The sequence below is a fragment of the Oncorhynchus clarkii genome, chromosome 5 (assembly GCF_045791955.1).
Source record: "Oncorhynchus clarkii lewisi isolate Uvic-CL-2024 chromosome 5, UVic_Ocla_1.0, whole genome shotgun sequence".
NCBI lineage: Eukaryota > Metazoa > Chordata > Actinopteri > Salmoniformes > Salmonidae > Oncorhynchus > Oncorhynchus clarkii.
In genome coordinates, this window is record NC_092151.1 from 55,369,440 (window position 1) to 55,383,022 (window position 13,583).

General features: G+C 43.7%; 1 protein-coding gene across 1 annotated transcript in view; it reads right to left on the bottom strand.

Annotated features, from left to right (window-relative positions):
• The window catches only part of LOC139410096 (calcium/calmodulin-dependent protein kinase type IV-like), a 33,376-nt gene that overhangs the window by 6,646 nt on the left and 13,147 nt on the right, over nucleotides 1-13,583 (bottom strand). The gene's annotated exons all lie outside the window — the stretch shown is intronic.

A 13,583-nucleotide genomic window follows, 5' to 3' on the forward strand; every position in this document is an offset into this window, starting at 1 on the left:
CAGTAGTGTATGTGATGGGTGAAAAGAGCTGATACAAAAAAATGGTTTACGCAGATAGTCTGGGTAGCTATTTGGTTAACACTTAAACTAACTATTTAGCAGTCTTTAGGCTTGGGGATAAAAGGTGCTCAGGGTCTTGTTGGTTCCAGACTTGGTGCATCGGTACGCTTGGTGTTTTACTTGGCTCATCGCGCTCTAGCGACTCCTTGTGGCGGGCCCGGGCACCTGCAGTCTGACCTCGGTCGTCAAACGGTGTTTCCATGTTGGTGCGGCTGGCTTCCGGATTAAGCGGGCGGGTGTTAATTAGCGCGGTTTGGCGGGTCATGTTTTGGAGGACGGACGACTTGACCTTCGCCTCCCGAGCCCTTTGGGCAGTTGCTGCAATGAGATCGAAATTGGAAGGAATAAATAAATAAAAATAGGCCTATAGCCTACTGTTTATATTTGCATTCAACTCGGTTTTTATTTAAAGTATATTTTTATATGTCGCTTGTTTGTATCATTTGCAAAGACACTGGCATCTTTGTATTTGTCATATTTTGTTCTGAAGTTGTCGGCGTCACAGAAAGATTGATAAACCATGTGATTCTATGTTTAGCGGAGACCTTCTGTGTATGAAGTTACGTGGGAGGGCATAAAAAAGCATCTAACGACACACTTAGCTGTTCAATATGTGGTCTGAGGTAGGCGTTCGATTACGAGCATTTTCAAGTGCAACGTTAATAACGATGGTTTTGGGAAACTGCTCTAAGATTTAAACGATGCTCCTACGAAGGTTCTAACAATGAATGTAGCCTTAAGATGCTTTTGGGAAACCGGGCCCTGTACTGTTGTCAAACCTGACCTGGGCTCTGTATTGTTGTCAAACCTGTTTCCCAAAAGCATCTTAAGGCTATGTTTTTTTGTAGTTGTAATTATCTCTTTATTTAAATGTATCTTTTTCTTCTTTGATCAGGGTTTACACGGACAACAAAAGAAGCGCACCACACAGACAGAGTACAGGGAGTTATGTAAAAATACAGTAAAACAAATATCATAAAATTCAAAGACGGCAGTATCATTTATATGGGCCATTTATGGGCGGTGTTCTACATAATGGAGACTATATTTTCCAGAACTTTTCAGTCCTCTGGTGCAGGTCAAAAGTGAGTTTTTCTAGGGGAAGAATAGCAGAAGCCTGGAGAGAGGCCACATCCTCGCAGATGGTATTTCTGGTGTGGAACTCAACAGCAAAATTCATTTTGGGGCTAAATAGACGTTCAGATTCAGGCTCAAATACAATGTCACAGTCAAAATAAAGTAGGTTCGGTGAAAGAGCAAATTAATTATCTAAGATCTTCTGAATGAACCTCATTCCAATAAGACTGGATTCTATTACAGTCCCAAAATATGTGCATATAGGTGCCAGTAGCTTGTTGACAGTTGAAACATAAATGTGATGCATTCTGTGAAAGTCAAACATGTCTAAGTTCATCATTTAGTGCATTTTTATTGGATAAGTATTAGAATAAGCCGCCTCAATATTTGCAGCCGCAGGTGGTCATTACTTTCTAGGAGCTGATCCGTCGTCAGTATTGTGAAATATTTTGAATGTTAAAGGTACGATTTAACTGGAGAAAGCTGATCTGAGAGCAGCGCTCCCTTTCTTTCGATCCTGTCAATATCGACACATGCTCCAACAATGCACTTTGCGATCGTTCTCTCTGAGTGGTGTTTTGGGAAACGCTTGCTACATCTTCTGCTGTTATAGGAAAGCTAAATCGTTAAAACACTTGTAAGCCTAAGTTTCATCTCTATTGGGAAACCGGGCCCTGATCAGTTCAAATGCAAGCCGGTGTGGCACTTGTTTCAAAATGAGTTTGGAATGACGTTTTGAAAAAACAACCATTTAAAAAAATGGTCTCTCTTCCCATTTAGCATTTTATTTTATATTTTTGTATTTCAAAATGGGGTCCTTCCCACCTTTTCAGTCATGCTTTACAATATGTGAGATCCTAAGCGGTCACCATCTCTGACCCTCCCCCACAGTACAGGCCAGCAGAGCTCAGGGACATTGATTACTGTTTGACCGAGCCAAGCCTGGACTGATTGTAAATCAATAGTAATCATCTGACAGAAATATGCTACTGGATCAATACTCAAGGATACAACATGATTTATCTCTGAATGAGTCACAATTCAATAGTGTTTAGGGTTGGAGCCAAAGCCTGCCCCCACACCGGTCCTTTACAAAATAAGATTGGACAGCCTTGCTGTAGATGTTATAAATGTTATTGCTATAGCCCTACCCAGCAGCATACTACTCTGCATCCAGCTGCTGGCTTGTCTCTGAAGCTACACAGGGTCGATCCTGGTCAGTCCCTGGATAGGAGACCAGATGCTGCTGGAAGTGGTGTTGGAGGTCCAGTAGTCATTCTCCCCTCTGGTCTAAGGAAATCCCAGGGCAGTGAAGGGGATATTGCCCTGCATAGGTTTGTTTGTCTTTCGGGATGGGATGTTACAACTGGTATCCTGACTCTCTGTGGTCACTAAAGATCCCATGACACTTAGCGTAAGAGTAGGGGTGTAAACCCCGATGTCCTGGATAAATTCCCAATCTGGACTTCTTACCATCACGGCCACCTAATCATGCCCAGCTCCCAATTGGCTTATTCCTCGCCCCTGTAACTCTTCCCCAGGTCGTTGCTGTAAAATAGAATATGTTCTCAGTTATCTTACCTGGTAAAATAAAGGTCAGTAAATAAATAATACAATACCTTCCTATGTATTGTCATAGCCCTAGTAATCAAGGGCACCCCAACCCAGAAGCTGCCACAGTTGTGTAGCTGGATGTTGAGTTCTGTCACCTTTATATACGCAGTCAGTGGTAGTTAAGTGCATTTTGTCCATTTTAAGCACACTTTTACCACAAGAACAAATCAGTTTATGTTAACGTCAATGATCACAACTGTGTGGACTAGATGACAGATCTGTACAGGCCTTGACACTTGAAGAACAGAGAGAATGTCAGAGGCAGCAGAGCAGCCTAAAAATAATTTGGGATTTTGGCAGTGAAGCCCTTTACAGCATATATACAGTACTTCCCCAGAGTCAGGTGAACTCATGGATACCATTTTTATCACTGTGAGACCTGAGGGACATAGCCCAATCAGGGCTTCACTTGGCAGGATTAATTGAAACTCTAAATGAGCCGCCCCTGATCTAAAATTGACTTAACAGACGGGGCCCATTGCTGCAGTGGCTCAGAGGCTCTCTGACTGCTCTCACTATCCTATTCCTCAAGAGTCAAGAGAGTTCCGACTCTGACTACCGGATCGGTTGCAGTGTTGTAAGGTTACCATGAAAGCATCAAGTGAAAATAAAAGGAAACATTGCCCTTAAATGGTGGAACTATGAAAATAATGTGTTCAAGAGCAACTGAAGGGGCGGCAGGTAGTGGTTAGAGCATTGGACTAGTAACTGAAAGGTTGTAAGCTCGAATCCCAGAGCTGACAAGGTACAAATCTGTCGTTCTGCCCCTGAACAGGGCAGTTAACCCACCGTTCCTAGGCCGTCATTGTAAATAAGATTTTGTTCTTAACTGACTTGCCTAGTTAAATAAAAGGTTAAAAAAAGAGCAACTTAAGGCAATAAACAACTTATCTGGTAGAAAAAGGCCTATTTCACTTCCTCAAAATCCCCAGAATGAATCTAAGACGACAAGAAATCTGTAATTAATTTTGTCCAAGGATGTTTAATTTTACACATCAGTAAGGTGTTTGAGGCAGTATTTCTCAAGTTCCAAAAATTGCGATGGGTTGCATTACATTATGTAAACAATGTGACCAAGCGGCGCAGATTACTGTATGATTTGAGAAGGGTGCTCCTCCCTCATCGCTTTTGCCCATTCACGCCATAGCCCGGTAATCTTAATCAAACTCCCTCATTGTTTGGAGAGAGCCTAGCATTGTTTTATCTCATACTCCTGTTCATAGAGCCAATTCAACAGCTCAGACACGAGATGTATGTGGCAGGGTCTACAGTGAATCACGGACTACAAAAGGAAAACCAGCCCCGTCGCGGACCACGATGTCTTGCTCCCAGACAAACTAAACAACTTCTTTGCTCGCTTTGAGGACAATACAGTGCCACCGACACGGCCTGCTACCAAAACCTGTGGGCTCTCCTTCACTTCAGCCAACGTGAGTAAAACATTTATACGTGTTAACCCTCGCAAGGCTGCCGGTCCCCCTGCGCAGACCAGCTGGCTAGTGTGTTTACGAACATATTCAATCAATCCTTATCCCAGTCTGCTGTTCCCACATGCTTCAAGAGGGCGACCATTGTTCCTGTTCCCAAGAAAGCTAAGATAACTGAGCTAAATGACTATCGAGCTGTAGCACTCATTTCCGTCATCATGAAGTGCTTTGAGAGACTAGTCAAGGACCATATCACCTCCACCCTACCTGACATCCTAGACCCACTCCAATTTGCTTACCGCCCCGATAGGTCCACAGACGACGCAATCATACTGCCCTAACCCATCTGGCCAAGAGGAATACCTATGTAAGAATGCCGTTCATCGACTACAGCTCAGCATTTAACACCATAGTACCCTCCAAACTCGTCATTAAGCTCGAGATCCTGGGTCTCGACCCCGCTTAGTGCAACTGGGTCCTGGATTCCTGACAGGCCGCCCCCAAGTGGTGAGGATAGGAAACAACATCTCCACCCCGCTGATCCTCAACACTGGGGCCCCACAAGGGTGCATTCTCAGCCCTCTCCTGCACTCCCTGTTCACCCATGACTGCGTGGCCATGCACACCTCCAACTCAATCATCAAGTTTGCAGACGACACTACAGCGGTAGGCTTGATTACCAACAACAACGAGCCTACAGGGAGGAGGTGAGGGCCCTCGGAGTGTGGTGTCAGGAAAATAACCTCACATTCATGTCAACAAAACAAAGGAGATGATCGTGGACTTCAGGAAACAGCAGAGGGAGCAGACCCCTATCCACATCGACGGGACAGTAGTGGAGAAGGTGGAACGTTTTTTAGGTTCCTCGGCGTACACATCACGGACAAACTGAAATGGTCCACCCACACAGACAGCGTGGTGAAGAAGGCGCAGCAGTGCCTCTTCAACCTCAGGAGGCTGAAGAAATTTGTCTTGTCACCAAAAACACTGGGGGCAAACTACCTGCCTCCAGGACACCTACACCACCTGATGTCACAGGAAGGCCAAAAAGATCATCAAGGACAACAACCACCTGAGCCACTGCCTGTTCACCCCGCTATCATCCAGAAGGCGAGGTCAGTACAGGTGCATCAAAGCAGGGACTGAGAGACTGAAACAGCTTCTATCTCAAGGCCATCAGACTGTTAAACAGCCATCACTAACATTGAGTGCTAGCCACTTTAATAATTAAAAATTGTATGTAATAAATGTATCACTAGCCACTTTAAACAATGCCACTTTATATAATGTTTACATACCCTACAATACTCATCTCATATGTATATACTGTACTCTATACCATCTACTGCATCTTGCCGTTCGGCCATCGCTCATCCATATATTTGTATGTACATATTCTTATTCATTCCTTTACACTTGTGTGTGTATAATGTAGTTGTGAAATTGTTAGATAACTTGTTAGATATTACTGCATGGTCGGAACTAGAAGCACAAGCATATCGCTACACTCGCATTAACATCTGCTAACCATGTGTATGACAAATAAAATTTGATTTGTTTCCATTGGACCTTTAATATTTTTGTTGGATTATTAACAGGGTTGAGTAGGTTACTTTCTAAATGTAATCTGTTACTGTTACTAGTTATCTGTCCAAAATTATAATCAGTAATGTAATTTTTGGATTACCTAAACTCAGTAACTTAATCTGATTACATTCAGTTAATTTTTGATTACTTTCCCCTTAAAAGGCATTAGACTTATTAGCAGCAGTTGCAAGGGCACATTTTTCACTGGTTGTCCACTGGTTTCAAAAACCATGATTGATAGGCAGCTTAAACTTCTTAAATGCAACCATTATTGGGTTGAAATACACATTTAGATTTGTGAACAGCCGTCCACAACAACCACAATCCATAAGGCGCAAATAGCTAAATGAGAGAGCAGCAGTGTGATTCACATCAATGCGCTATGTAGATATCAATAATAAGTGGCATCCGTATCGCTGTAGACTACACCCCTGCTGTAACGGATTTCCTCTTCGACTGCCCACCCCAACTCACGCCCTGACCATACTAAAACAAATAATTAAAATAACAGAACTATGGTCAGAACGTGACAGTAACCCCCCCCCCATAAAGGTGCGGACTCCGGCCGCAAAACCTGAACCTATAGGGGAGAGTCTGCGTGGGGTCTGTCCGCAGTGGCGGCTCTGGTGCGGGACGTGGACCCCACTTCACCATAGTTTTTGTCTGCCTCCTCAACCGCCCCCGTGGCCTCTTAAGAGCGGCGACCCTTGCCGCCGACCTCCGACTGGGAATGGACGGGAGATTCCGTCAGCGCCGGACAGGCGGGAGACTCCGGCAGCTCCGGAGTGAAGGGCGATTCTGGCATCGCCTTGCTGACTGACAGCTCTGGCGGCTCCTGGCTGGCTGATGGCTCTGGCGGCTCCTGGCTGGCTGACGGCTCTGGCAGCTCCCGGCTGACTGGCGGCTCAGGACAGACTGGCGGCTCTGGCGGCTCAGGACAGACTGGCGGCTCTGGCGGCTCAGGACAGACCGGTGGCTCTGGACAGACGGGAGACTCTGGCGGCTCAGGACAGACGGGAGACTCTGGCGGCTCAGGACAGACAAGAGAATCTGGCGGCTCAGGACAGACGGGAGAATCTGGCGGCGCTGGGCAGGAGGAAGGCTCTGGCGGCGCTGGGCAGGAGGAAGGCTCTGGCGGCACTGGACAGGCGGGAGCACCTGTAGGGAGGAGACGGAGAGACAGCCTGGTGCGGTGGGCTGCCACCGGAGGGCTGGTGCGTGGAGGTGGCACCGGATAGACCGGACTGTGCAGGCGCACTGGAGCTCTTGAGCACCGAGCCAGCCCAACCTTACCTGGTTGAATGCCATGTAGCCAGGTGCGGCGAGGTGGAATAGCCCGCACTGGGCTGTGCTGGTGAACCGGGGACACCATGCGTAAGGCTGGTGCCATGTACGCCGGCCCGAGGAGACGCACTGGAGACCAGATGCGTAGAGCCGGCTTCATGGCACCTGCCTCAATGCCCACTCTAGCCCGGCCGATATAAGGAGCTGGAATGTACCGTACTGGGCTATGCACACGCACCGGGGACACCGTGCGGGACACCTATTTAGCAAACCTCCTTTCTGAATTTCAAGTAATCTAGTTTTTCAAATGTATCTGTAATCCGATTACAATATTTTTGCTGGTAACATAACGGATTACAGTTACCATTTTACTTTGTTAATCCCTTACATGTAATCCGTTACTCCCCAACCCTGATTATTATTCATTAATTTATTGACTTTATTTTCCATTGGATTACACATTTCCTTGGACTTGCACTTCAGGTAGGACTAAGGTTGCCCGTTATTTAGATGTAGCTCTCTGCAGTGTTGACCCTGACAGGTCTCTTAATTTGTTGATGATTAAATTAGACTTTAGTTCCTTATGTTGAACCCCCATGACAGAGGCAGACCTCTGTCACACTTGTGTGTAAAGAGAAGACGGATAGCCCCAACTTTAAAGTACTCCTTATGTCATTTTTGAGGTATCTGTACTTTACTATTTATATTATTGACAACTTTTACTTCTACTTTACTACATTCCTAAAGAAAATGTCCTTTTTACTCCACACATTTTCCCTGACACCCAAAAGTACTTGTAAAATGCTGAATGCTTAGCAGGACAGGAAAATATTCCATTCACTCACTTATAAAGAGAGTATCCCTGGTCATCCCTACTGCCTCTGATCTGGCGGACTCACTAAACACACACACTTCGTTTGTAAATTATGTCTGATTGTTGGAGCGCGCCCCTGGCTATCTGTGAATTTTAAAAACAATACAATTGTGTCGTCTGGTTTGCTTCATATAAGGAATTTGAAATGGTTTATAGTTTTACTTTTGATACTTAACTATAATTGAGCAATTACATGTACTTTTAAAACCAAATACTTTCAGACTTTTACTCAAGTAGTATTTTACTGGGTGACTTTCATTTTCTATTAAGGTATCTTTATTCTTACTCAAGTATGACAATTGGGTACCTTTTCCACCACTGGTCTCAACATGATTGTAATAAGGTCAGGACCTCTCTAGTAACCTAAGCCACTGGGCCTCATCAGCCACACACAGAGGCCCTGGGAGGAGACATATAATAAACCTAGTCAAAATATGGCCCTGTTTCCACCGTGAGTCCCGGGGCGGCTAACAACACCCACGCGGCGCCACGCTCTCGTCATTATTGCACACTTCCCTTCCCGGCTGTGAACGCCCAGACTCATTCCGGCAAATTAACCAGCGAAGTCTCTGAGAAAGCCTGTGGTTAAGCCCCAAGTCTGCCATCAGCTACTGTAGCTAGAATGGGCAGTAAGTGCCCAGCCTGACTGCTATTAGTTCTAATGGAAAACTCTTCCCTCCCCTGCCAGGCTGGCTATTGATGGGCCTCCACGCAGAACCTTTTGAACCCATCTCCCCTGAGATGTTCTGGCTCTGTCTGCCTGGGAGAAAGGTTGTAAATTACAATCTGTGCTGCTGTGCACTAGCCGGGCTGGGATGGCTGGGGAGGGCCCAAAGTGTACGAATGAGTCATGGCGGTGTCGATGGTTTATTAAATTTGTGTACCGGGGCTTTTGACAGATGTCGTTTTTTAATGAGATGACAAAAAAAAACAGAGTGGGAGCAGGCTGCTTAGATACAGCATGCACAGAAAGATGGGGGGGTTGTTCTCTATGGTGATTAGTTTCACACAGACTTGAGGATAAATTATGTTTAGAAATTTGTTGGAAAATGCCATGGTTAGTCAGGGCTGGTTCTACTCCCCCACCGCACGGGCAAAACATTTTAATGCCCCACCCCCCCCTCTTGACGTAGGAGAGAAAAATTGACGTTCTAAAGTCAATTTCCAGCAATTCTACCCATTTTTCCATGACTTATGCCATGATTTCTGAGTGAGAGTGACTAACAAAATCAATGGGGGGCCCCCTGGAGGTCAGGGCCCCTGGGCACACGCACTGTGTGACCGGTCGGTATTACTACAAGTTTAGATAGCTGGCTAGTCTATTTTCCAATCTAAAAATTGTTACCTGACATGGCTAATTGAATGACTGTCAATGACTGACATAAGAGAAAAATAGCTGATGCAAAAACAAAATTCAAACTTGCACCTTCTACTTGTATTCTACTATTCTAACTCTCAACAGTAAGTTGAGACCCCAACTTAGTTCTCACTTATGTCACTTATACCTGCATGGTTTCATGGAGTATTGATTAAATTGGCCTATTTCATTGGCCTATTACTGAAAAACATGTATGAAATGAAAATTGATTTATAGCCGGTAATTAAAAAGTGCTGGGCCTCTATCTCTGCTCGCGATCATTACAAATGCCCCTGCATAGGTGTTTATGACTCAAAACCTATTAACGGTGCTCCATAACCCCACAGAATGCCCTATGCACGGAGGCTATATGCCAAATAAAGAAATCATGTAATTACACAATAAGAAGCAATAAACTGTATTGGTTCCGTGCAGCTTCATCATAAGATTGTTTCGTGGCAGGTATGATGTATACATGCGGTAGCATGTACACTCAGCAATCATAAATGTCAACATCCTGAAAGTAAAAGTAGCCCTCAGTTGATGAACTATGAGATTGGAGCACTGAAGGGGAAACAGTCTGAAAGACGGTATGAGTGGTGCTGCTTGTCCACTCACACATAAACAAAACCTCCAAACTCTGCACCCCCCCCCCCCCCCCCCTTATCTCTGTCATGCACACATGCACACACACACACTCATAAATACCTGATGCACCTACGCCCACTCCCCCCAGATTCAAAGCCTGGAGCGAGCACACATGGATGAGATGTATCCCACCACACAGCCACCAGTGTTAAGCATGCTTTAGAATTAGAGGTGTGAACGTTAAAACTTCAACGGAATTGGGATTGTTAATGTTAAGAAAAAATCCCTTACCCAAAAACAGTGTTATTCACAGAGAGTTGTTCTTTAGGAGGTCCTTCACGTGTGAGATAAGTCAGATGTGTGAAAGAAATCTATTCACGATGAGAAAAAATGTGGAGAAGCCTTTGAACTTGGTGCTACAATGTTCTATCTGCAATCCAATCACACAATGCTGGGTTGTCAATCAAAATGCTGGGTTGTCAATCAAATATTTTTTATGTACTTTTTGAGTCATGAAAGCGGAAGACATCACAAAGCAATTCTGAGATCTGAGACTTGCAAAATACTCTCTCAAAACCATACATTTGCAGATAGAAGACATTGGGGGCTTAGCCCAAAGCCAGCATGGGGGATAAAAGTAAAAAACTGTTTTTAATAGTAATTTCACAGGCTTTTTCACCTCACCTGCAAATTTGTAAACCATGTTTTACTTTTTCACTGTCTGTATTTTAGCTCTTATATTTTGTGCAAATAAAACTGAATTAAAACCTATAGAGAAGCATGAAGTGTGACTGTGTGCTCAATCCACCTATATTCTCTTTCCATGTGCCCTCTTCTGTTGCTGTCTCCGTGTCTTGTTTGTTCCTGTCTCCTATGTCTATCCTCTTCTGTTATGGCCTGTTCTGTTCTTCTGGTGTCTCTCCATCATATCCTATTCTTCTATTGCTGTCTATGTGTCTTGTCTGGTTTCCCCCTCCATCATTTCCTCTTCTTTTGCTGTTTCTGTGTCGTGTCTAGTGTGCCGCTAGTTTTTCAATCCAAAACGGTCAAGGGGATACTGGGGTAGCTGAACTTGTTTTGGGCCTGTGTCTGGGTCACCTAAATCATCCTTTTCCCTACCATTTGCCCCTGGCTGCTGCTGTTGTAAATGTTCCACTGGACTGCTGTTCTCATCTGTCCTCCTTTGTTCATCTGAAAGCTAGCAAGGTAGGGGTGCAACATGTCATTAGTTAGTTTTAAAGGGCGACTACACGTCTTGATTTGGCCTCGTTTCAGATTTGGTTCATTAACAAAGGCTAGCGGCCATGGCTGAAATTAAACGCGAGCTGGTTTCGGGGTTGTGATTTGATGTGGGTGTGTGTGTTCGCAGGTGGGAGGAGTTAGCAAAACTTTTTCACCAATTAGCTTCAGCTGGCTGTTGTGCGACCTGACTTTGGATAGCCTATCTCTGGGGCTAGTTAGGGACCGTCAATAAATTACACAATGTAAATTGGACAATATTTTCATGTTGCACACCTCTTAGTTTTCTCATTAAATGCTTTTAATATTTGTATATGAATTTCTACAATTTATAGTTGGTTTCAGGTTTTTCAGTTACCGTATACTGACACGACCAGGGCAACTAATCTGTAAGGAAAAAATGTCAAGTGTCTACGTAACAGTGCAACACAACTCCAAACATGATAGATAAGAAGCTACATAGCCCCTAGACTATATGAATATAAAGAGACATGAGCACAAAAAAATATACCTGTACAATGGAATAAGTTATAAGACCTCTATGATTCATTTCATTTGGTCACTTCTACCAGGTCATTTGAGATGTTAAGTTATCCTCAAAGGTTATGTAATCTTAAGGGCCTATGTATTTTTCACTGTTTTGTTCACCTTCAGTCGAACCACAAAGCCGGCCATCTTTTCCCCTCTCTTCATGGCTGCCCTTCCCTTCTAAGTTCAAGTTTGATTATTCGTCACATACACATGATATACATGGAGTGCACAGTGCAATGAAATGCATACTTGCAGGATCACCTAAAGACAATGCAACAACAGAAAAAGTAATTAGCTAAGTGAATGAAAAGAGTAATACAAATAAAATCTCAATTAAATCATTTCACGAAGTGAATAAATGGCTAGTTACATAACCTATATGGAAATAACAGACATGAGCTATGCATGTTTACCTGTAGAATGGAATACGGCCTGTATGATTATTTAACTTTGTCAGTTTTACCACTTTAAACAGGGTTAAATATAATGTTGTCGTAAAGTTCCGCTTCAGTCCACACTATCAGAAGTCCCAAAACATTATCTTCGGTCTGAGCTCGACACGCTAGCTAGACACGAAACCTATCAAATACACTTGCTGGAAATAAACACTTCGTCTTAATATCATGACAACATTCTTTGCTCGCTCATGACACCCAATAGCTTAAGGATGCTGAGCGCTAGCTTATTAGCATTAGCCAACCTTTATGTTGGGAGAGACTAGCTCGTTAGCTATAGCCCTGTGGCGAACTCTTTCTGGCGTTTCTGCCCTCCACCTCATTCATTGCTGCCTCAACTTGCTCAACCTGCTAGCTTTTTTTGCCACTCTTTCGGAAGAAGTTCTGAATATCCATATTTGCTCTGTTCTATAATTTGTCAGTCAAACATGTTTTTTAATACTGCATATAGAGCAAGTGATGTTCGGAAACTCATATCAGACCTTTTTACCTCTGAAAGGTTCGTGGCTGGATCAAAAACCTCTGAAGCCCAGGTCTAATGATGCCACTGGATATAACCTTATAGTCCCAAGTCCTTGATTATTCATATCATAGGTTCTGGTCCTCTTTTGCAATTACTTCGGGTTTTTTCCAGCAATTTTTCAGAAAGCTCTTTATGGTATAAACAAATAAATACAGGTGCCTTAAAGCATGTTTAAGGTCCCATTGGAGAAGCATTGCTGTTTTTGTCTTGTTCTATATCAATACGAAAACCTCCATGGAAGGAGTATTTCACTCCAGATTTTATTGATATCTAGCAAGTAGTTTACTGACTTTGGGTGACTAGATTAATGTGGACGCTACCATGACTACGGATAACGACTGGGAATAATGATGAGTCAGAAAGTTACAGAGGCATAAATAGCATACACCCCCCCCCCCCCTCCCTGTTATTGTAATGATGAGAGGTTAGCATGTCTTGGGGGTATGATATTTGTGCATCTGTAACTTTCTCACTTATCATTATTCATCTGTTGCATACCGTTTTGTTTGTTTGAACAATAGTAGGAGAAAAGACCACCAAATTAAGTTTCATCAACTGCCTAAGGACCAAGCTAAACGAACCTCATGATTTCAGACTATACGCCGCGATAATGATGGAAAGCTGTGGGCTCCGGTTACTTGATACATCTATGTGTGTTCGAAGCACTTCAACACCGGTAAATTGCTAGCTAACACTTGTTTGTATCTAACTAGCTTATGTGTATTGTCTGTGTAAACCAAGTAGGTGGAAATATCGCCATAGGCTACTTTGGGCCATTTGGTAGGGCTATCTCCCCAGCTGGTCTACAGCAAGTTGAAAGCACATACAGTGGCTTTGGAAAGTATTCAGACCCCTTGACTTTTTCACATTTTGTTAAGTCACAGCCTTATTCTAAAATGTATTAAATTGTTTTGTTAAAAAAATAATAATAATATAACCACATTTACATAAGTATTCAGACCCTTTA